Raw genomic sequence first — 24,676 nt, forward strand, 5'->3', positions numbered from 1 at the left:
GTAGAAGGTGCTGAATTAGTTCTCAATACATTGTGTTTGTGGTTTCTCTGAAATTTACTGGTGCGGGTATTTGGTGGGCAGTTGAAATGTGACTCTGGATGGAGAGGTTGATTGGGGAGTGCTCAGGATGCAGGAGGTGGTTACAAGCACGTGTTCAATTGCACCATGAGAAGTGAGGGAAGAGGAATGCAGATCAGACCCTAACAAGAAAGAACTTAATTAGATTTTATGCCTTCATATAGAATTATTGACAGGTAATGCTGAATACTGCTAGTGTGCAAACAGAAGTTTGTTATAGTATGCAATTCATGCTACATAAATCATTTACATACACTAGGGAAAGAAAACATATGGGGTTTTTACTCTCACATCCGATAAGTATTCAATAAAAACAGAAAAAGATAAAACTTCAATATCTTTCATTTCTTTGTAACAAAATATATCTAATCAAAGTAAAAACTTAGGTCTAGTGACATCAACCATGAACAGGAAACACAACTTTTTTTTTTATTTCTCACCAATGCTGGAGTGAGGTGAACCAAAAGAAAGAGGAACCCATCTTACAATATTTTTAGTGTTAAATGCAAATGGTAAATAATAGCAGAACCTTTGCTCAAATCTACCCCAATGTCACCACAGCAGCCAGAAGGACTCTTTAAAACTTAAGTCAGATTTTCTCACTCATCTTACATCCATTAGTGGCTCTTCTGGCTTTATCTAGAGTAAAAGCTGTTCTTCACATGAAGTTCAAAGGCCCCACCTGAGCAGACTCCCGTTAGTCCCCTGTCTTCCTCTCTCGCTCCCTCTTGCTAGGTATGCTCCAGCCCTAGGGATCAGTGAGCTACTCCAGAAAATGCCAGGTGTGTTTCTGTCTTAGTGCCTCTCCACTAGCTGTTCTATCTGGCTGCAATGTTCCTTTTAAGGTACATGCTTAGCTACCTCCCTCACACCTTCAAGGCTTTCTTCAAATGTCACCTTTGTAACAATCAGGGCAAGGCCTACTCAGACCACAGTATTTAATACTACCATCAGCTCCCTCCCATATATCCCCAGCCCTGATCTCCTTTACTTTACTCAGCTCTCTTCTTCGTAAAATTGACATCTTCTCACACACTATGTAATTCACTTACAGCATTTTAGCAAACCTAAAATCAACAATTATTTTAGGAGCAACTAAAAGGAAAAACTGCTAATCAAATTATGACATGCCATCAATTGTTAGATGAGCCCAGATTTTATAGATGCTGAAATGTGAAAAAATTTCCAACTCAAAGTTAAAAAAATGCATGTTTATTATGTCTAGTTTTTTTTCCCTCCATCTCCCTGTGCCAGGATATAAGTTTATAATGGCTAGTAACACCAGACACTACATTTCTTTATGTTTTATTTACTGATATGTTCCAGGTGCATAGATACATGCTTGGCAAGTAATAGGTTCTCAATAAATGTTTCTTGAATCAATTGTTAGTTTGTCATGTAGAGAGAAGTAACCATGGACTAAGTAAAGATTAAATCAGAGAAAGAATGGATGTCATCCAGAGATTTTAAACTGGGAGCAAAAGGGCTCAAAGAGATTACCTCTGGATGAAGAATCAGTTCCTGACTTTGGGTGGGCACCTGATAAGGTTGGGGATGAGCACATTTGCAGTTGTGGATGGGACCTTGTCGTGTGGATTTGTTATCAATGCATACTACGTTGCCCCAAAACAGAGCAACCTAAAACAACACACGTTTATTATCTCATAACTTCTGTGAGTTAGGAATATGGACAAAGCTTAGTTGGGTCCTCTCTCTCTGGTCTCTCACAGGCTACAGTCAAGGTATTGCCAAGCTGTACTCATCCCAAAGCTTGGCTGGGGAATGATCTGTGCTTCCAAGCAAATGATCATGTGACAGTTGGCAGGTTTCAGTTTCTTATGGGTCATTGGACTGAGCACATCAGTTACTTGCAGGCTATCGGCCAGAACTTATCCTCAATTTCTTGCCATGGGGGCCTCTCCAGGATGGCAACTTGCTTCCTCAAAGCATGCAAATCAAGAAGACAATAGAATGAATCTCCTGATCATCTGAAAGTCAAAATCATTTGTAATCTAATCATAGAAGTGATATATCATCATCTTTGCCATATTTTATTCATTAGAAGCAAGTCACTAGGTTCAGCCTATACTTAAGGGGAAGGATTATATAAGAACATGTATGAGGTCAGACACTTAAGTTTGTGAAGTCATCCTAGAAAAAGCACTACATATCTCATTGCTGAATATCACTACGGTCACCTTCCTAATACTCCCCTGGGAAGCTATGCACCAATGCCAGCATCTAGTCCACCCTTCAAAGCAATTTTGGAACTCTTTCTGGAATGGTCATCAGAGCTGTCATCGTATTACCCTTGATGTCCTGAATGTCATCAAAATGTCTTCCTTCAATATTCCCTTTATCTTCGTGTAATGAAAGAAGCCATTGGGGGTCAGATCAGGTGAGTAGGGAGGGTGTTCCAATACAGTTATTTGTTTCCTGGCTAAAAACTCCCTCACAGACAGAGCTATGTGAGCTGGTGCATTGTCATGATACAAGAGCCATGAAATGTTGGTGAAAAGTTCAGGTCGTTTTCATCTACCTTTTTCATGTAGCTTTTTCAGCACTTCCAAATAGTAAACTTGGATTAATGAATAATCCCTCTGATATCAAAAAAGATTAGCAACATCACTGCAACAAGTTCGTGAACTTAATTGTCAGATCTCGTATATTGGGAGGTGGAACTCACTGGGGACCATCTTAGAAGTCAGTCTGCATCGTTATGTGAAGGCATCTTTCAAACTGCATGTGTGGGAAGAAGGTGTGTTTTTCTGTGGAAGATCTAAGGGAGATGCTTTAGTAACCACATCTCAGAGTGTATGTTAAAATGATGTTATTAAGTGGGCCTTCCCACCCTCATGTTCCATCCATAGTGGTGGGTTTCTAACAGTAATTCTCTCTGACCATAACTGATTGGATAAGGGGTAGATATCTGATTCAAGCCAGGCCAGTTAAATTCTTCCCCTTATTTTTGATTTTGGTTTCACAGACTGTAGCTCAGTATTGCTGTGAGAGATGCTGTAATCTTAGGACCTGTGATTTGATCATCTTCTGTCACAAGGAATGAGATGCCAGAATAAAGATCTGCAGAGAGGAGAGCACAAAGCTATTCAGAGAACTGCAGAGACGAAAAGCAGAGAGTGTCTAATGGATTTCCCGTTCATATTTCCAGCCATTTCTATAATAACTTTTCATGAACCCTTTCTATATTGTTACAAATTCCCACTTTCTTTTTAACTAAAGCAAGGTCAAGTTGGTTTTGCAACTTCCACCCGTAGTTCTTACTGCTAATTATCTCTTTATGAATACCTTCAAGGTAGCTTTGTGACCGTGACAATGAATATGACACATTGTGATGACATTTTCTAAAAAAGACATAGGGAAAACTTGAAGACAAGGATTGAAGGCCTTGAGCCTTCAGTCTAAATTGCAACACAATTTAAATTCTCAGCAAAGTGATTATTATTTCATCACTTCAGTCTTTATAAGATTTTGAAAGAAAGTGTGTCAAGTAGCAACAGGTTTGTAAGACCCCCTGTGGAACTAAATAGGCAGAAGTCTGAATGGTGAGACTGTCTCAAGACCCTTCCAAAAGCTTAATAGCTTTTGTTTAATCATCTTATTCATGGCAACACATTTGTTTACTCAAAAACTTGAAACAAAATAAAAATACCAAGCTGTAACACCGGGTTCTTAAGAATTGGCTTAAACCAACAAATAATATTATTATGGTTGAATGCAAACTTTATTTGTAATCGTGCTTCTGTAAAGGTTATTTGTCAGTTTTTGTGCAATGCAGGAAAAAAAATCACAGAATGTTTTAGGAATCTGGAAATACTGAGACTATAAAAGAATGAGCAATAGATTTAATGTTGTTTGCATTGCCACTTCCTCCATTTGAATTGTTTAGTCAGCTTCTAATCTTATTCCGAGACACTGTAGATCCCCAGTCAACTCTCAAAACAATAGTAAGCCACAGCCTTTGTGTGAAGTGTCAGTTCTGTTTCCTTTCTCTCATTTTGGTTTGAAAAAGATTTATATGTATAGCTCCTGTTTCCCACTCAGTTTCCCTAATGGACAGTAAGTACCTAGCTCCTCAAGCAGTAATCTTTCAGATCTGTAGCCATTATCTTCACAGTGAATGACAGCTGTGCAGAATTGACTTGCTTTTCTATTACTGATTCAAAGACGACCTCCTAAACAGTGAAATTATATGCCAAGCCGAAGAAAAATATTTAAAACAAGGAATAAAAAGCAAAAATGGAACACTTTTTGAGCTCAGTGCCTTATGTTAGAGAGCTTTTCCCATGTTCCTCTTCTCATTTAGGCTCCCAGTGTTGTCCTTGTTTGGAGAAGGGCTCTACCAAACGGAGAGCTGGGTTCAATCCATCCATCTTGCACTTACTGTGTGTTCCTAAGCAAGTCCCTTCAGGACAAAAGTTTCATAAGAAGACTCTCTGGGCTTAATTCACAGATGATTGACACAATCATATTTGTGGGGGAAATTGGCCATCTGTGAGTGGCATGCACTGGGATGTGTAGGTGTGAGTGGGTGGCACACAGGCCTCCTGGGCAAGCTTGTGCTGAGCTGTCCTCAGCTTGGAGGCTAAATAAAGATGAGAAACTGCCATGCAATATTGAGATGGAGCCATTGCAAGACCAGAAAATATTATTAGCTTCATCATACATCAGAATTGTTATGGAACATGGCAATATCACTTTGATTCAGTAATATCTTGAAGTATATGATGAGAGTACAAATTCACAATTTTCTCTCAACTTTTCATGCTTCCACCTTAGTTCTGTTTCTGATCATTTCACATGTCCATCACTACAGACTCCCTAGTGATTGTCCCTAACTCCAATTTCTGGTGTTACTAGCTCGTATTGCAAAGGTCCGCCAGATTGTAACGCATTTATAGGAGCTGGTTCACAATTCAGGGCCACAATTTACTTCCAAAGAATGCTGGTGGTATCACAATAATGGCTCTTCTTTGTGCCAACCCACCCTACCCCCATTCACTCCACTTTCTTTTTCTTTACTGTTCATTCCCTCTCCTCTCCTCCCCAACCTTTCCCTCCCCTCCTCTCCTCCTCTCTCTTCCTCTCCTCTTCCATCCCTAATAGGTACACACACAGTATTACCTTCATAAAATCTGAAGAAGAAAAATCTGAGTTCTAAAAGACATTTTGGATGATAGATTTTTGGACCCGCACAACTTTCACTATTATTACTACTATTCCTAAAGCTTCCACAGCTTTTTCTTTTCCACTAACATGTTACATTTCTGTCCCAATGTCCATCTCAAAAACTCTTTGTAGTTTCTTTTCAGAACATTTTTATATATGAAAATTAATAATAGTTCTCTACACACACAAAGGAAAACCACCTATAATCTTACAACATTTTGACAAATGACCATAGGAAGGAAAAGGCTGAAGCTTCTCTATCCCACTATCCAGTGTTATCACCAGAATAATTACTATAAGGGTTTTGGGTGTAGCATTCTATTTTCTCTGTATTTACACAAATATATGTTTGTGCATTATATGTACTCTCCTATATATATGTATTTGTGAAAATATACAGTTTTGCTATTTACTTCTTAGACTTGACATTCTATTATGATCATTTTTCCAGCTTAGCGCCAACAAGGCTACCCAATTATTCTAAATGAATGCGTAGTGTTCCAACACTGCAGTTGCAGCATAATTTAGTTTATTGTTTTCCCACAGATGAACAAAGTGCACTGAATAAACACTCTTAAACGTATATCTCCAACAGATGAGGATGGATATATAAAGGTAAAACTGCTTAGTCGAATATATGTACATTTTAAATGTTAATTTAAAATTACATTTTAAAAGATTAAATCAATTTGCATTCTCACAAATAACATATTAGAGGGCCTACCCCCTTGTCTTAACGTGATGTTCTGAAACCTTTTTTATCTCTTGCCAATCTGATAAGTGGAAGAAAATGTCTCATTCTTATTTATATTTGCATATTCCTGATTATTACTCTGACAGAGCATATGTTTTTCTTCTGTTCCTACTCTTGTTCCTTTTCCTCCTACTTCTTCATGAATTTCTGTTGTTGTTGTTTTTTTTTGTGTGTGTGTGTGCGTGTTTTTTTAGGGAGTTCCTTTTTTATTTCTTCTTATTAATATGTAGGGACACACGGTAAAGTACAAATATCAACTCTTTCTATTTAAAATGAAATTTCCATATACTTTTCATTGCTTATTAATATGTTCTTCACAGATATTTTCTGTGGCTGGCACAGTCAAATTTCTCTATTTTTTTTCCTATTTATGGCACATGGATATTCTGTTTTATTTAGGAAGTCCACCTCTACTCACAGTATATGTAACTGTCCTCCTATATTTCATTCAAATATTTGCTATTTTCTAACTTAGATTTTTAATCTGGAATTTCATTTTCTTATATGGTATAAGTATTTAGCTTTTAAAACAACATATGGTGTCAACAAATCATTCTAGAAAAACTGGATGTCCACATGTAAAAAAATGTACCTAGACACAGACCTTCTATCCTTCACAGAAATTAATTCAAAATGGATCATAGACGTAAAAGTAAAATACAAGATTATAAAATTGCTAGAAAAGTTCCATAGGAGAAAAGCTAGACGACTTTGGGTATGGCAATGACGTCTTAGATACACCATCAAAGCATCAAAGAAATAATTGGTAAGCTGGACTTTATTAAAATTTAAAACTTTTACTCTGTGGGTGACATTGTCAAGAGATTGAGAAGACAAGCCCCAGAGAAAATATTTGCAAAAGACACCTCAGACAAAGGACTGTTATCTAAAATATGTGAAGAACTCTTAAAACTCAACAATAAGAAAACAACCCAATTTAAAAAAATGGGCAAAAGACCTGAATAGATATCTCACAAAAGAAGATATGCAAATGGAAAATAAGCACAAGATGCTCCATATCATATATCTTCAGGCAATTGCAATTAAAACAACAAGATACCAGTACACACAAAATTCACCAGTACAGCCCGGATCCACAGTGCTGACAACACCAATGCTCGTGAGACTGTGGAATGACAGGAACTCTCCTTGCTGGGAATGCAAAATGGTACAGCCACTTTGGAAGACAGTTCGGCAGTTTCTTACAAAACCAAACACTCTTACCAGACAATCCAACAATCATGTTCCTTGGTATTTGCCCAAAGGTGTTGACACTTTATTTCCACAGAAAAACCTGCGCATGGATATTTATAACAGCTTTAGTCATAATTGCTAAGAGTTGGAAGTAACCGAGATGTCCTGCAGTAGGTAAATGGATAAACTGTGGCCCATCCAGACAATGGAATATTATTCAGTGCTAACAAGAAATGGGCTATTAAGTCATGAAAGACATTGAGGAAACTTACATGCATATTAAGTGAAAAAAGCCAATATAAAAGCCTACATATTGTGTGATTCCAACTATGTAACATTCTGGAAAAGACAAACTATAGAGACAGTAAAAACATCAGGAGTTGGGGATGGATCACATATTTTTAGGGCAGTGAAAATACTCTGTGTGATACCATAATGACAGACGCATGTGTCATGGAACATTTATCCAAACTTAATGTAAACTGTGGACTTTGGATGATAATGATGTATCAGTGTCAGTTCATTAGTTGTGAAAAATGTACCACCCTAGTGGGGAATTTTGACATAGAGGGGCAGGAGATATAGGGGAAATCTTTGTACCTTCCCGTTCATTTTGCTGTGCACCTAAAATAGTTTGTAGAAAGGTCTTAAAAATAGTACGTTCTCAAAAGGAGAATCTTGGGCATTCATTCATTTATTCTGCATATAAACATTGTATGAACACCTACTGTGTGTCATACAGATAATAAAGTGCACAGTAACACAATCTTTGCTATACACCGTTTTACTGTTTAATTGGGTTTAGAAAATGAGTGCACGCATATAAAGCAGCAGGATACTGACACACATACAAAACTGATACAGTCTAACGAGTACTGTTCCCATCAAGGGGGAGTCTGGAGAAATTACAGATTTATCCCTGAAATGCTGCTATTGCTCAAACCATTTTAGGAACTCTTCTTTTGGAACTTCCTTCAGAAAATTGACACATTGTGAATATTTTCAGTGGGGTGAATTTACAGCTTTAGAGTATATGAGTAATGTGATTTTTTGGAAATAGTCAAAAGCCGTATGGATCTATGAGGTCAAACACCTCTCTACTCTTGTTATTCATTTTCTTTTTTTCTCTTGCACTAACACTATACTTTTAATAGACAAAGTGTTAAATTATTGTACTATGATTATAGATTGGTCCATGCCTTCAGCTCATTTTCCCTTTATAAGAGATTGCCAGACTATGTTATTTGGGATTATGTAACTTCATGTTTACGACAAATTTTTTAAATTAAATTAAATTAATTAAATTAGTGATAAGCATGGTACCAAACTGTGTTCAGACCTTGTACAACCTAAGTATTGCGGGTTGGCTTCTCCAGGAGCATATACTGAATTGCTAAGATATATGTTCAGAAGGTTTTTTGTAGTGCACTATGAGGAAGTAAATTAATGTAAACTGTGGACTTTGGGTCATAATGATGTGTCAGTGTAGGTTCATTAGTTGGGAAAAATGTACTACTCTGATGGGAAATTTTGATAGTGACAGAGGTTATACATATATTAAATTAAATTAAATTAAACCTTCACATTATCTACCTTAAACTTACACAATGTTATATGTCAATTATATCTTAATGAAGCTGAAACAAATTCTTCATGGGTTATCTTTTTTATTGGTATGAAATATCTCTTTTCATTTTAAGTCTATTTAATTTGTTATTTTGTATTAATTAGTATTAAATATAACATATCTATTATATATTAAGTCTATTATATAACCTATATAATATCGATATAATATATAGCATAACATATAATTTATATATCTACATCTATATCTACATCTATATCTATATCTATATCTATATCTATATCTATATCTATACCTATATCTATCTCCCTATCCTTTGTTAGTCAATCGTTGTTTTATATTTGTCGCTTACAAATAGACACAGCTGGATTTTACTCTTTTTATTTAGCCTTAGAGTTGCCACTTTTAATTGGGGATTTTAGCCCATGTGAATTTAGTGTTATTGATATATTGAGATTTATCTCTGCAATTTTATTTTGTGTTTTATATTTGCTATGTTTTCTCTTTATTCTCTTTGTTTCTCCTCTTCTGTTTGAGAAATTATACATAATATTTTTAATCTTTAAATAGTTACCCCTAACTTTTAAAATATAAATATTTAAATTTATATTTTTTCCACTCAAATCTAAAGTTTGTAAGTATCTTTATATACTTCTTGAGTAAGACAAAGACCTTATTAAGATTTTGGGACTTTAAATTTGAGCTACCTCTGAAGAATCATCTCAGCTTCTGAGCTCCGTGTGGCATTGACGGAAACTGCTGTTGCAATTGCATCTCATCCCCATTTCTCACTTTGCCCAATCCGATTTCCATTTTTTCCTCATAGAGCTCTACAAAAAGCTTTCTGAACATAGATCTTAGCAACTCAGTATAGGCTCCCAGAGAAGCCAACCTGCAATACTCAGGTTGTCTTGGGGCTGAACACAGTTTTATACCACGCTTATAATGGTTCACACCTATATTAGCATTTGAGTGGAGTCTTTAAAATACACAATTACTGTTCTTCAGTTTAACTTGGCATAAATGCTTCCTTTAGACTTGATGGCCTTACAACATGAACAAAACCCAACAAAACTCCAATATAAAATGTCCAGATCTTAAAGAGACTGTATAAAGATTAAGTTCATTTTTATGGTTTAACATTATTTACAAAGATTTAATGTTCTACACATAATAATGGCAAATCAGCAAGTAAACAAAATGAAATAATTTGATTTATAATAATAACAGACAGTGACCACCTGCTGATTGTGTTAAATATGAATCATGTTCAGTAATGCCATCATTTAGGAAACAAAAGATAGCTCCTATTTTCTATTTCTAATCTGCAGAATAAGTGTAAATGAACAAAGACATGGGAAGTTTGGTGATTAAAAAGTGGCGAAGGTCCAAATTCACTACATTAGTGAGTTCACTGTGAGTTGTTACTTTGTATCCTAGTGATCGAGGGACAGTCAGTATAGAATAAGCATGGATATTTATAGCTATCATTTTTTTGACATAATGGCTACTTGTTTGACTTTATTCAAGGCAATATAGAGAAAATGTGGAAGAATCAGCATAAAAGCATATTGGAAACTAAAAGGTAGATTAAGTATTATTTTAGTCACATTACTTAGTCAAGCAACAGGGTTGATAATTGTGACTAGATGCTAGAGGAATGGATGCTGAGTTATCCATAATCTAAAAGATCCTCAAAACATCAGTATTCCTGTAATAAGCCTGATTTTATTATGTAAATGTAAAATAAACCTGAATTATTTCTAAAAGCAGCTGTGGATTTAGTGACAAGAGCATTGGACTTTGAGATTCTGCTCACCAAGGATACAATTGTGCTTTCTAGGCAAATTACATCTCTGACCCTCAATTTCTTCACTTTAAAATGATACCTAAATTACAGCATCCTTTTAGTGGATAAAATAGGATACTATGTATCATTATTCCTAGAACAAACTGGATGCCTATCACATATTTGTTGAAATAGCAACCATTGTGTAAAATAAGGGAATATTTATTGTCAACTTTCTTCCAAAACAAAATTATGCTTTACTGTGATGCATAAAACAGGACAGAAAAAAAGCATACGTTAAACTGCAGTGAAAAAGATTAAAAAAATAAACCAAGATGAAAACTAGAAGTGCCTATGCACAACTTAAATGTAGGCCTCAAATGTAGCTCTAACTTTCTGGAACTCACATCCAAAAGAGACCTGGTTAGTTACACAATGCATTTGCTCAGGGGCAATACTGGGTATCCGTTCTTGGTGTCAGCTAAGAGCTGACAAAGGTTTCTCTTGAGGTTCTTCATAAAGAGGACATTGTTGGGAGTAATAACCAGCATTCTCAATGGTGTTCTTAAAATAAATGCAGTGACAACAACTTTATAGAACTGTTTCTAAGTAGGTTTCTTGCAGTAAGAAACTCAGTAAACATGCTTCTGTGAATGGGAAGACAAAGGCAAGGCTGTTACATCTTGCTTATTTGGTGAAGGATACTGTTAAATATAGGGGCAAAAGAGGCGGTGAACTAGCTTGGGTAACTGGCTTAACATACGGAGATATTTCAGGAGGGCTTATGTCCTTGATGTAAGTCGTCTTGAACACTGTTTCTCTCACAAAGAAATTTTAAACAAACAAAAACAAAAACCCAGTAATCCTTGGAAAATACAGATAAGAAATTATTCTATGTTCCTGTTCTGCTCACTTAACAAATGTTTGAGCAGAAACTATGAGTAAGTACCATGCTGGGGATATGCAGCACAGCACTGGGGTTTAAAAACTACATGCATTTATGTATGTGTACACGCATATGTACATGTACATCTCTTTCTCTGTATCTCTGTCTGCATCTATACCTGTATCTATTTCTGTATCTATACATCCCCCCACACACAGATATGCACAAACGTCAGGTGCTGGTGTCTGTCATCAGAATTTGATACAGACAAGTAGAGGCAATGGCAGTTCAGGCACAGAAGCCTTACAAAATAATCAGTCTGAAAGCTGCATCAGCCTCCTTTTCAAGACACGCAGCTAGCTTGACAAGATTCATATTTAAATGGAAAGCCATTAACTCTGGTGCAAAGAACAGAGGTGATTATATTATCTCTCCCAGGTAGTATTATCAAAATGCATCCCCACCCTTCTAGACTGACAGTTCCTTTATTTAAGGTAAGTTAAACACGTATTATTCTAACAAGTGATTTTCTACTAAGTGAGGTGTATTCCTTTAAAAGACAATTTAAAAAATTAATTCCTTTAGATGTAAACCTTTACAAAATTGAATAGACTTATGTGGACAACACTCACCGTTGTGAAAATCTGTAATTATATGATTCAGGAATATCTGCTGAGACCACTGAGCTGAGTTGGCATTTTGCACCTGACTTTGTTTTCCCAGAATGCTGAATTTTTGTTTACTTTGTCTACTATAAAGCTGCTGTTTCACTTTTCACTCCTATCATATGAATCTGACTGTAGCCCCCAATAGTTAGGAAAAGTACACCTTTTTAAAAATGACACAAAATGAGTTAAGATAATCTGAAAGATGTGGAAGAGACTTTCCTATGATAACTACGTGGGTTTAATGCATAGATTCAATTAAATCAATATCGGCTGCTCAAGAAATTTCACTTGATGGGCTTCACACGGGTAGTTGTACATATTGGGTACGGGACATTTAGATAAATTAAGTTTTATCATAATCATAATCGCAAATTTTTCTTTTAACACTGAGCTTTGCTACTTATTTTGCCAAGGAGTCAAGGACCAAACTGATTTCTTTTAGGGAATAGAAGGGAGATCAATACTCTTACATAAGATAATAATAATAAAAGTTATTCTAATTCTAAGGAAGCTGGTAATGGTGGCTAGTACGTGCTATGGATTATGCTAAGCTTTTTCCCTTGGAAAGTTCATTTAATCATGTTCAAATTCACAGAGTCGATGCCATTTTTCTCAAAATGTCTTTATAATTCTCTCATTCTTAAAGAATGAAATAGTTTTACTGAATATATGTTTCTAGTGTAAAGTTCGTACAAGACAGTTTTACTGAGTGTAAATATAAATATCCCTTCCAAGATGGCTGATGTATCCTCCATATAAAAGAATATATACAACCTGGCTTCTTTCATTAAGTATAATATTGTGAGATTCATCCATCTTGTTGCATTCATCAGTAATTTATTTTTATTAATGAGTGTTGTTTCAGAACAAGAATATGTCACAATTTGTTTATTCATTCTCATGTTGATAGGCATTTGAGTTTGTTTTAGTGTCTTGGTAACATAAGTTTCTATGGACATTCTCATGCACGTCTTTTTATGGATATATGTTTTATTTGTCTTGTATGGACACCTAGTAGTAGAATTGATCAGTTCTAGAGTAGGTACATGTTTAACATTAAACAAAATAAATTGTCAAAACTTTTCCCAAAAAGATTGTACCATTTTACACTCCTATCAGTGTATGAGAGTTTCAGTTGTCCTGTATTCTCACCCGTATTTGGAATTGTCCATCTTTAATTTTAACCATTCCAGTAAACACATATTAATCTTTTGTTGGGTTTTAATTTGCATTTTTCTGATGACTTATGATGTGAATACTTTTTCATGAGCTTATTACTGACTTTTTAGTATCTTCTGTTATGAAGTCTCTGTTCAAATGTTTTGCCATATTTAATTTTGTTTTTTATTATGGAGTTGTGGGCATTTTTTCTTAATAATATCTACTGATTGGAAGAAGTTTTTAATTTTGATGAAATTTAATTTATCATTTTCTTCCCTTATGTTTATTGCTTTCTGTTTACCTTTTAAGAATTTGCTTACACTTAGGTCATGAAAGTATTTTCTGATGTCTGTCTTCTAGTAGGTTTAAAGTTTCATTTTTATGTTCAGATTTTTATGTCTAGGTCTATATTCCATTTCAAATTATTTTTTTGTACGGTATGACGTAGACATTGAAGTTCACTGTTGTTGTTTTTTTGATATTGATATCAAGTTGTACCAGCAACAGTTACTGAAAAGTCTTGTCTTTCAATTCCTTTGGTATCTATCAAAAATACATTGACCATGTAAGTGAGGGTCTCTCCCTGGAGTCTCCCTCTTAGGTTTTATTAATCAATTTGTTCTGTTCTTATGACAATATCATCATGCAGTTTTTTTTATTTATTATTTTTTGTTAGTTTCCAGTGCGCAAAACAATGTAATAGTAAGGCATTTATCATTTATATCCCTTGCACTGTGTCAACCTCCCTCCTCCCATCCACTGTCCCTCTGACACCGCACACAGCCATTACATTTCCACTGTCTCTATTCCTAATTCTATACTCCGCTTCTTGTAACTACACACACACACACACACACACACACACACACACACACACACACACATAAACTTGTAGTTGACATTCATTATTGTTCAGCTTCAGCTTCAAGTGTACAGTGCAGTGATCAGGTATCTACATCTTCCCTGAGGCGGTCTCCATAACGAGACATGTGTCCATCGGATACCCTACAGAATCTTTACAACATTGTTGATTACATTCCTAAAATTAACTTTCGTAACCCCGTGGCAATCTTGTGGTTACTGACTGTGTGCTTTCTAATCTCCTCATCTTCCCCTTTATCCCCAGGCCCCCTCCCATCTAGCAACCCTCAGTTTTTTCTCTATGTCCCTGAAACTGTTTCTGATTAGGTCATTCATTTATTCTTTTCTTTAGATTCCACATATAAGTGAGATCATATGGTATTTGTCCATTTCTTCCAGATTGTCAAATTTGTTGGCATATAGTTGCTCATAGTAATTTCTTAAATTTTTTTGTATTTCTGGGGTATCTATTGTCACTTCTCCTCTTTAATTTTTGATTTTATTAATTTGGTCCTCTCTCTCCATTTTTTGATGAGTTTGGCTAAAGACTCTTCGATTTTGTTTATCTTCTCTAAAAACCAACTCTTGGATTCATTGATCTTTTGTATTCTTTTTCTGGTTTCTATTTCATTTATTTCCACTCTGATCTTTCTTATCTCCTTCCTTGTACTCCCATTGGGCTTATTTTGCTGTTTTTTTTCCAAATCCCTTAAGAGTGAACATAAACAGTTGATTAGTGATTTTTCATGTTTCTTTATGTAGGCTTGCAATGCTATGAATTTCCCTCTTAGGACTGCTTTCGCTGCATCCCATAGATTTTGGGTCGTCGTGCTTTCATTTTCTTTTGTCTCAAGATATTTTTTTGATTTCTTCCTTGATATCATGGTTGACCCATTCATTATTTAGTAACATGTTATTCAGTCTCCATGAATTGGTGTGTCTTCCAGTTTTTTTCCTGTAGTTCATTTCTAATTTCATAGCACTGTGGTCAGAGAAGACAACTGGTATGATTTCAATTTTCTTAAATTTATCAAAACTTGTTTTGTGGCCAAACATGTGGTCTATCTTGGAAAATGTTCCATGTGCACTTGAGAAGAACGTGTATTCTGCAGCTTTGGGGTGAAATGCTCTGAAAATATCGATTAAATCTAAGTGGTCCAATGTGTCATTTAAGGCCGTTGTTTCCATATTGATTTTCTGTCTGGAAGACCTGTCCCTTGTTGTCAGACATGTGTTGAAGTTCCCTACTGTGATAGTGTTACTGTTGATCTCTGTCTTTATGTCAGTCAATATCTGTTTTATATATTTAGGTGCTCCTATGTTGGGTGCATAGATGTTTACTAGGGTTATGTCCTCTTGTCGGATATATTCCTTTATTATTATATAGTGCCCATCTTTGTCTTTTAATATATTCTACATTTTAAAATCTATTTTGTCAGACATAAGTATTGCAACTCCAGCTTTTTTCTCAATCCCATTTGCATGAAATATCTTACTCCAACCCTTTACTCTCAGCCTGTGTTGTCTTTTGATCTGAGGTGAGTCTCTTGTATACAGTATATATAAGGGTCTTGCTTTCTTATCCACTCAGCCACCCTATGTCTTTTGATTGAAGCATTTAATCCATTTATATTTAAAGTGATTATTGATAGGTACATAGTTATTGCCATTTTTAAAATTTGTAGTTAGATTGTTTTCATCTTTCTTCTGTTTACAGAAGCCCTTTTAATATTTTCTGCAATGCTGGCTTGGTGGTAATAAGTTCCTTTAGCTTATTCTTTTCTGAGAGTCTCTTTATCTCTCCTTCGATTTTAAATGTCTGCCTTGCTGGATAAAGCAATCTAGGTTGTAGGCCTTTGTTTTTCATCACTTTGAGTATCTCCTGCCACTCCCTCCTGGCCTGCCTTGTTTCTGTAGATGAGTCATTTGATAGTCTTATAGGAGTTCCCTTGTATGTAACCCTCTGTCTTTCTCTTGCTGCTTTTAGGATTCTCTCTTTGTCTTTAACCTTTGACATTTTAGCTATAATGTGTCTTGGTGTGGACCTTTTTGGGTTTATCCTGGTTGGAACTGTCTGCACTTCCTGGGCTTGTATGTCGGTTTCCTTCACCAGGTTAGGGAAGTTTTCAGACATTATTACTTCAAATATGTTCTCGATCCCTTGCTTCCTCTCTTCACCTTCTGGTATGCCTATGATGCACATGTTGTTGTGCTTGATTTTATACCAGAGGTCTCTTAAACCATCTTCATTGTTTTTCATTCTTTTTTCTTTTTATTGTTCCGTTTGGGTGATCTCTGCTAACTTGTGTTCTAAGTGGCTGAGATTTGATCCTCTGCTTCATCTAACCTGCTGGTAATTCCTTTAAGTGTGTTCTTTATTTCAGTTATTGTATTCTTTAGTTCTAACTGGTTGTTCATTATGATTTCTCTATCCTTCTTTATGTCATCACAAAGCTCCTTAAACATTCTTATCATCAGTGTTCTGAACTCTGTCTCTGATAGGTTGGTTACCTCTATTTCATTTGGTTCCAATTCAGGAAGTTTCTTCTGTTCTTTGATTTGGGACATGTTTCTTTGTTCCCCCATTCTGGCTGACTCTGTGTTTGCTTTGATGTATTAGGTAGATCTCCTAGGGTTCTTAGTTCCTGCTGGTTTGTCTTATGTAGTATGTGTACTTTATATTTGACTTACACCACTTCCTTCTTCTCCTCTGCGTGTGCTCCAAAGGTGACTCTTGTGTTGTGTATATTGTCCTGTTAAAGTTGATCTTTAATTGCTTTTAGCTTGTGAGTAAGTGGGATTGACTCCAAGGCTGACTAGTTGTGAGAATGGGCTCCGCCCACAGCAGGATATTCTACTGTGTGAGGGTTGACCGCTTAAATGAGGTTTGGCCTCTATGGGCTCTTGTGCCTGTAGAGAATTCCCTCTGGGTGTGTCACTTGTAGGTCAAACCTTGTAGTACTCTTGTTTGGTCTGGAGTTGGCCTCTGGGTGTGTTGAATCTTGTGCCTCTTAAGCTGAGCCCTGGTGTAGGGCAATTTCAGTACAAAGCAAATCACCAAGCACAACAACAACAAAGAAAAAACCAAATACATTCACATGTAAAAACAACCAATAACCCACACTCAACACAGGCAAAGATATCAAAGATATAAAAACAAAATTAAAAAAGCAGCACCAGTCTTGGCTTAAGCCCACCAAGTAATCTCCAGGTTGTCCTCTGCTGTACCAAAGATTCCTCTGCGTATTGTGCAGGCAAAGCCAGTCACCTGGTGCCCAGAGTGACCTTGGGACTGCAGATTTATTTGAGTGGGGCTAAGGGGTCTGCATGGTTTTCTACAAAGTCAGTGTAGTTTCTGCTCTTGCCTGCACATATGCGCACTGGGAGTAGCACCACCAGCGCTGTGCCCAGTTCTCCTGAGTCTTAGGGCACTCATGTGTGTGTGTGTGTGAGTGTGTGTGTGTGTGTAGTGGGCGGAAGATTTCTGAGCTGCTGAAAGCCCAAAGCTGAGTCTTCTGCCTACTGCTGACCCCTGGGTGTGTCTCCGCTGTTGTAATTGCCCTGCCTTTGGCAGGCCAGAAAGGGTGGGTGCTGGGGATGGAGGGGTCTTCTCTCTCTCAGCCCAGCAATATCACACTCTTCCCAGCCTCTTCCCTGGGTCACAGCTTCAGGCCGGTCTTCCCAGAGCCTGAGCTCTATGGCTCCTCTGTAATCTGACACTACTCCTCAGTTCAGGGGCCAGTTTAAGTCTCTGGAACAGTGGGTGTAGGTTTGGGAGAGTGGGGGAAAGGGCTCAGGTATGGAATTTATGTCGTTTGTCAGACTTAGGGCCCAGCTGGAGGTATCAGCTGAGGTTACTGCCTCAAATGCTGGATATGCTGCCCTCTTGGCCGAAGAGATCAGCTGTGGGACGTAGGGAAAGAGCCCACCCCCTGGCTTTTGTAGTCCCTGTTCTGTCCTGGGATCCCCTGCGGCTCTGCAGCCATGGATGCGGGCCACGTCTCCACTCCGCTCCCTTCCCTCTTCCCCTGCTCGCCCAATTTGCTCACCTTCAAGTAATCCTTGTACGAGTCTCTTAGCTGTTCTGTGTGATGAGCAGAGAGTCCTTTGATGGGTTAGAGATATTCTGTTTGTGGTAAAATCCGGAGGAGAACTCAAGAAGTCCTCCTTGCTGCCGCCATTCCTATGACGTCACTCGCATCGTGCAGATTGATTATTATAAATTTATACTAAGTCACAGTCTAACTAGTGTTAATATTCCCCTTCACACAACATGTAACACTTTCAACAATAAAATCCCGCTATCTCTGTTTTGTGCTACTATTGTCATACACTGTGTTTCCTCGAAAATAAGACTGGGTCTTATATTAATTTTTGCTTCAAAAGACGCTTTAGGGCTTAAGTTCAGGGGATGTCATCCTGAAAAATCATGCTAGGGCTTATTTTCCAGATAGGTCTTATTTTTGGGGAAACACGATATATTACGTCCTTGTGTTTTAAGTCCCACAACTCAATGACATAATTTAAAGGGTAATGAATAAAGAGAAGAAAAGATAGTTCATTTCCCTATATTTGTTCAGATACCACTTTCTGTAAATACCACTTGCTGTCTTGCATGGCAATGCATTCCCTCTATTTTTATCTAAAAATACCTTTATTTTGCCATTATTTTTAAAGTATATTTTGCTAGATACATAATTTTTGACCAGCAGATGTTTTATTTATTTTTATTTTTTATTTAAGCATGCTAACATTTCCCATTATTATCACTGATCCCGTTTATGTAATGTGTCATTATTTGCTGACTGCTACAGTATCAAAATTATAGCAATTTTGTTTTTAGGAGTTTTATTGTGGTTTGTCGATTTATGGTGATTTTTGTATTTATTGTTTTTGGAGTTCACTTTGTTTCTTGGGTATTTAAGATATGTCTTTTGACAAAATTTGGGGAATTTAGATAATAATTTCTTTGATATCTTTTTCTTTCCTCTTTTTCTTCTTTTTTCTGGGACTCCAGTTAAACACGATATTACCTATATATCACTGAGGGACTGTTAACAAAAGTTGCTAAAATACTTTTATCTTGATAATATGGTAAGGCATTATTACAATGCATTTACTTCAGAAAAGAATAAAATTTATATAAAGCATTCCTATAACTAGATTTGTACATTATCATGTCTGGATTATGCATCAAGATAAAATGTGAAATAGACATCATGATATATAAATGAGAAAGCTTGGTTATAGAATTTCCTTTGCTCTTTCACTAACATTTTGACCTTAGCAATTTAATTACCCTCTATACCCCAGTTCCTCAACTGAAAAACAGAATAGTAGTGCCAAACTTGGGAACTTGCTGTGAAGATAAAATTAGTAAATATATGGAAAATGCATGATCTGTGCATAGTACATAGTACATATTATATAAGTTACAGATCAGTTCTAACTTGGGGAACATCTACAGACATAATTTTACTTTTAGAATAATTGATTGATATTTTCATTCTAGGTGTGATAAATGAGCAAAATCAGTTGGCAAACATAAGGCCACTCCTATTTAGTAGTAATAGGACATCATATTTTACTACAAAGTATGCTTTTCAATTTTTCCTGGTGTGTGTGTGTGTGTGTGTGTGTGTGTGTGTGTGTGTGTGTGTCTTATTCTAAAGTGATCATTAAACAATAAGTTTTTTAAAAGAGAGAAGAAAACATGCCCTGTTTTATCATATAGAAATTTTCATTTCGCTGGAGATCTTTTCTATGAAATCTAACTGCTGAGAAAACATTACTTGTTGGAATAACATGACATTCGTAAGTAAGGATATTTGTAATCAATTATGATTTGGGTGTAGTTAGGCAAATCCATACGTAAAAAGTAAGCAGAGGTTAACATAACATTCAGTAGATTCCAATATTTAAAATGACCCTAGATCATTTCTGGGGGGTGGGAGGCAGCTTTTCTTGGTTGTTTATTCAAATGTTTTTGTTTTTTTTTCTTTTGTCAGTTGCATAGTGTGAGAAACTTACTGGAAACAGTTGGGAGTTTACAAAATTGCCTTGGTTTATGGAGTGCTGAGCCTATCGATATCAATGGCCTCTAGATTCTAATCATTTCACTCACCAGATTTATGCTCTGTTACTATGACTCTAAATATGCGTTTATTGCCTAATCAATTGGCTGTACTCCTGCCTCCACATGATGTGATTGTAGCTAAGTTTTTGCTTTTTCTCTTTCAAGAGATACAGACATTTATAAAAATATACCTTAAAATTTATAAAGTCTTTATCAACTATTACTGATACTTATTTCTAATGGAATCAGACTCAAGGTTTGATTGTGTTTTTATTTTAAATGACACAGAAACCTTTTCAAATCAGGCCCTAGGGAGTGAGAGACTGGTATTTTTAGTGACAGTTGGAGTTCAAGTGAGATATAGATCTCTGAACTGCAGGAGAAACAGAAGAAATTTCTCCTTGAACGCCAGATTTGAAAAAAAGAGGGGGGATAAGAGTCAATAGTCTAAAACCCAGGTTTCTTATAAGCATGTAGTGTTAAATTCCTTCATTGAGTCAAAACTTCAGTTCCACAGCTCTAGGGCACAAATTGATCACATTTCAGTAGAGAAATCTGAATCCTTGTGGAAAATGCTCCAATAGATGTAAAGTTATGCATGCCCAGAAGGGTGAGTATCTTGTCATTTTCCAGCTCCTGCATTATACAGAATCTCATCCCTTTTTCATTTGGATCCTATCTCCTTCGCACACAGAATCTCAATTTTGTTCATGTACTGTAGGCCTGTGTCCTTCAGGGAAGGCTGGGATGAGGACGGTGTTCGGAGTGTGGGTCTGCATTAGGCCTAACAATCACAGCAATTTCACAGTAATCCTTTTCTTCTTTCCAGTGACTGGTTTAGGAGTAGACAAGTGAGTAGAATGTAGTTCTGTTCAGTGAAATATGGAGAGAAGTGCGTTGAGAGTTTTCTGGAAGGTTTTCTTAACCAACTAAAAAGGGACTAAAGGAAAATAATCCTTTCTCCTGGCCTTGAGAAATTATTGTGCAAGGAGCTGCTAGCTCAAATTGCTACAATTTTCTTGTAACCAAGGAGGAATTAGATATTGTTTAAGACAGCGGAACAGAGAGGTCAAATGATGAAATTGCGTCATCATTACATTAATGAATCCTGCAATTGCCTAACTTTTGTATTTCTTGCTGTGTTTATGTTTTTAGGCTTAAGTGTTTTCTTGGGTCTTTCATTATTTGAAGCCAACTACATTCTAAATAATGCAAAAGTAACAAAGTAACTGTCTTATACTTTCTGGAGGAAAACCTGAAAGTAAGGCATGAAAAAATATGATATTGGACAGGTTTTGAAAATTAGCATAAACTCTTTACTTATGAACTTTTTGAATCTGGTGTACTGAAACATTCATGGATCTGAAAAGCATAGTTAATAAAATATAAATTAAAGCATTTTATTTAGGAAAGAAAGATATTTTGACCAAAAGAAGGCAAGGAAGATTTTATTACTTATCAAATTTTTTTTAAAAAGTTTTAATATTTCATGACGGCAAAATATTAGGGATGTTTTTTGTTTGTTTGTTTGTCTTTTTAATCCCCAAACTGGAAGTATTTGGGTCCTGCCTAGATATGTTAAGTGTTGACCCTTGGACTTATCTCTCTTCAAGAGCTTCTCAATGCACAAGGGCTTTTTATGGGTCATGATGAGTTTCAGGACTTTCTTTAAGTCTTACTTGAGGTTAAGGGCTGCATCAGAGAATCAGTTGCATGTTATATTAGGCAAAATCAGTAACTCCACTGTCCTACTTCATAATTTTGCTACAGTTTAAACATACCTTCCTGTCATGACCCTGCACCCACTGCCCGGTCATCCTCATTTACACAGATTCAAGTTCTCAGTGAGAGGTGAGCCACTCATTCAACTGTTTTCAGGAAAAACAGGTTGCAACTGATTTCCATATGAAAAATTCCATAGAGAGTTTAGGGGCATGAGCAGAGAGGAGATTAAGAGAATTGCCATTATTAGGCAGCAGAAGGACTCTCTTTCATAGTTATAAAGCAAACTTCATTTATTTAAATCCACTTAAGTGGATTATTAAGGTTTTTTTCTAATTTTGGTTACTATTATGTTCTGAATTTAGCCTGTCAGAGAATGGAATCATGGTTTTTCTTTCTAAATAAAATTAAGAAGAATTTAATAATGAAGAAATTTCAGGTGTTCAAGTAATGATTGACCACACATTCATTGAGCATGGAGTGTGTGCTCAGAGTGTGCTACAGATTTATAAAACAATCTCTTTTCCATTTGAGAGTAAGTTAGACACACTACTTTACTTCTTTCATGATTAAACACACTTAAAATCCAGGCGCGTATACTAAGTGTTAAAAGCATTTTAGAGTAAGCCCTCTCTAACACTGCAGTTCCTTCTTGTAGTCCCTTCAGAGTCTAGGGACAGGGAAAAAAAAGAAAAAGATTTCCATGTATACAGACTAAAAATAATAATGAACACTGAATTTGTAAAGTGGTGGACATCCATGGGAATTTATACCTCCCACTTACATTTAGATGTAAAAGTAAAATATACGATCATTCACAACAAATGAGTTTAACATTGAATTTCAGAAACTTGAAGCCAACTCATTTTAAAGTGGCTGATAGGGACAAACTTAAGAGATAGTCATAGTTAAAAATTAAAAAGATCAACCCTTTGAGTGCCATTTTAATCCCAGATCAAACAAGGCCTACCAGTCCAGGAAGGAAAATTGATTTCATTACACATATCAGAGCATGCTAATGATTATTTTCATGTTTTTGTTGAAGGAAGATTGTATATGTAGAAGATAAGTATTGCTCTTAAAGCTAACTTTACCATGCCCAGACTGTATCAGCATTTCCAATAATTTCAGTATTTCTTATTCAAATTTTTAAATTTCTTTTGCCTCCCAAGGCTAGAGTCACCTCACACAATTCTTTTTACTTTAATGAGAGAAAGCACCCACAATTACATAGGAAAACATCCCTCTTTACAATAGTGTTGTTTATTTATGTGCTACCTTGTTCCATGAACAGTTTTATGGCAGCTTGGTATTAAGAGTGCATTGCACCATGTAAATGGAACCATGGATGATGTGACACAATCTGGGCAGCGGACATCAGAGCATATAGGATGGGAGTGAGCAGAACAACAGCTGGAATGGGCAGTGTACACCCATCCTTCTCCCCTTCTTCTGAAGCTGCAGAGAATCAAAATGGGGCTCTCAGAGTTAAGGCACTGTTCACAGGTTGGAAGAAAGAGCATCCATGCCGTGTTGTCAGTAAAAGTAAGCTTCACTTTAGGAGTGAACTCAAACACTACAAGTTCTGTCAGAAAATGAAAGCTTAACCCTCACTTTGTCAGGAAGAGTGATTTTTTTCACATTCTGTTGGTGGGGTGTGACGTTAGTCATGTTCACTCATCTCTTTCTCTATGCTGGGTAAGGCGATGACAAAGCTATGAAGAGATGTCTGTGAACAGTGGTAACCTGTACAAAGTTGTGAAGTAGAAGCTTATCTTCAGGATTGTTTCCTTGTATTCCTAATGCTGCATGGTCCTGTGTTCCTCCTGGCAAAGACCCACTCAGGCTTATTTCCCACCCAATCAAAACTGACCGTTGTCATTTCCCAATTCCCGAAGCCTCCCTCTTCTGTACATCAGGCTCAGTAACCTGTTAAGAACATTACTAATGAATATTTATATTCATGGTTATGTTAGTGCTGTAAGGGAGCTTAGAGGCTCTTTAGCTCCACAGTAGTCTCATTTCATAAATAAGGTGAATTGGTATGTACATGACCACTGAACTACATGTGAGGGGAGGGCACTGAGTTATTTTTATTACAAGTAGTATGGTTGTAATTAAACAATAACTTTATAATTAAACAATAACTTAATATATAATTAAACAATAACTTGTTAAAATGGGGAGATGGCAGGTAGTGTGATAAAGTTGTCATCAGGGAAGTTTGATGGAATGGCTACCCAGAGACCTCCCTCTATTTTCTTTAATTAATTTATGGCAATAAACAATCTTCTTCTCAGCTTGCAGAATCTCAATGCTGCAATTGCGTCAAATAGTTGACTAAATTCAGAGCTTCTGGTTACACCTGCCAAAATTACAGAAGACTCAAGTAGAAACCTGAATGTCACTGTATTAATTAATAAAGAGAAATGTAACTGTCAAGTGGACTAGAAAGAATGATTGATCTTTTAGAGAGTATAAGTGAAGGTAGTAATAATAATTAATTAAAATTATTAATAAAACATTATGTGCCAGGCAGTGATTGATGTACTTTACAAAAGTTGTCGTCTAATCTTTTCAACAATCCTGTAAGGTACATACTATCATTCATTCACCCTGTTTTAAAAATAAGGAAGCTAAAGCACAGAGAAGTCAAAGAAACTTGACCATGGCCAGACATCTAACAAATGACATATCTGGGTTGTGAACCCA

This window comes from Rhinolophus sinicus, chromosome 1, assembly GCF_057876585.1.
Source record: "Rhinolophus sinicus isolate RSI-liver-muscle chromosome 1, RSI-T2T, whole genome shotgun sequence".
Classification (NCBI taxonomy): Eukaryota; Metazoa; Chordata; class Mammalia; order Chiroptera; family Rhinolophidae; genus Rhinolophus; species Rhinolophus sinicus.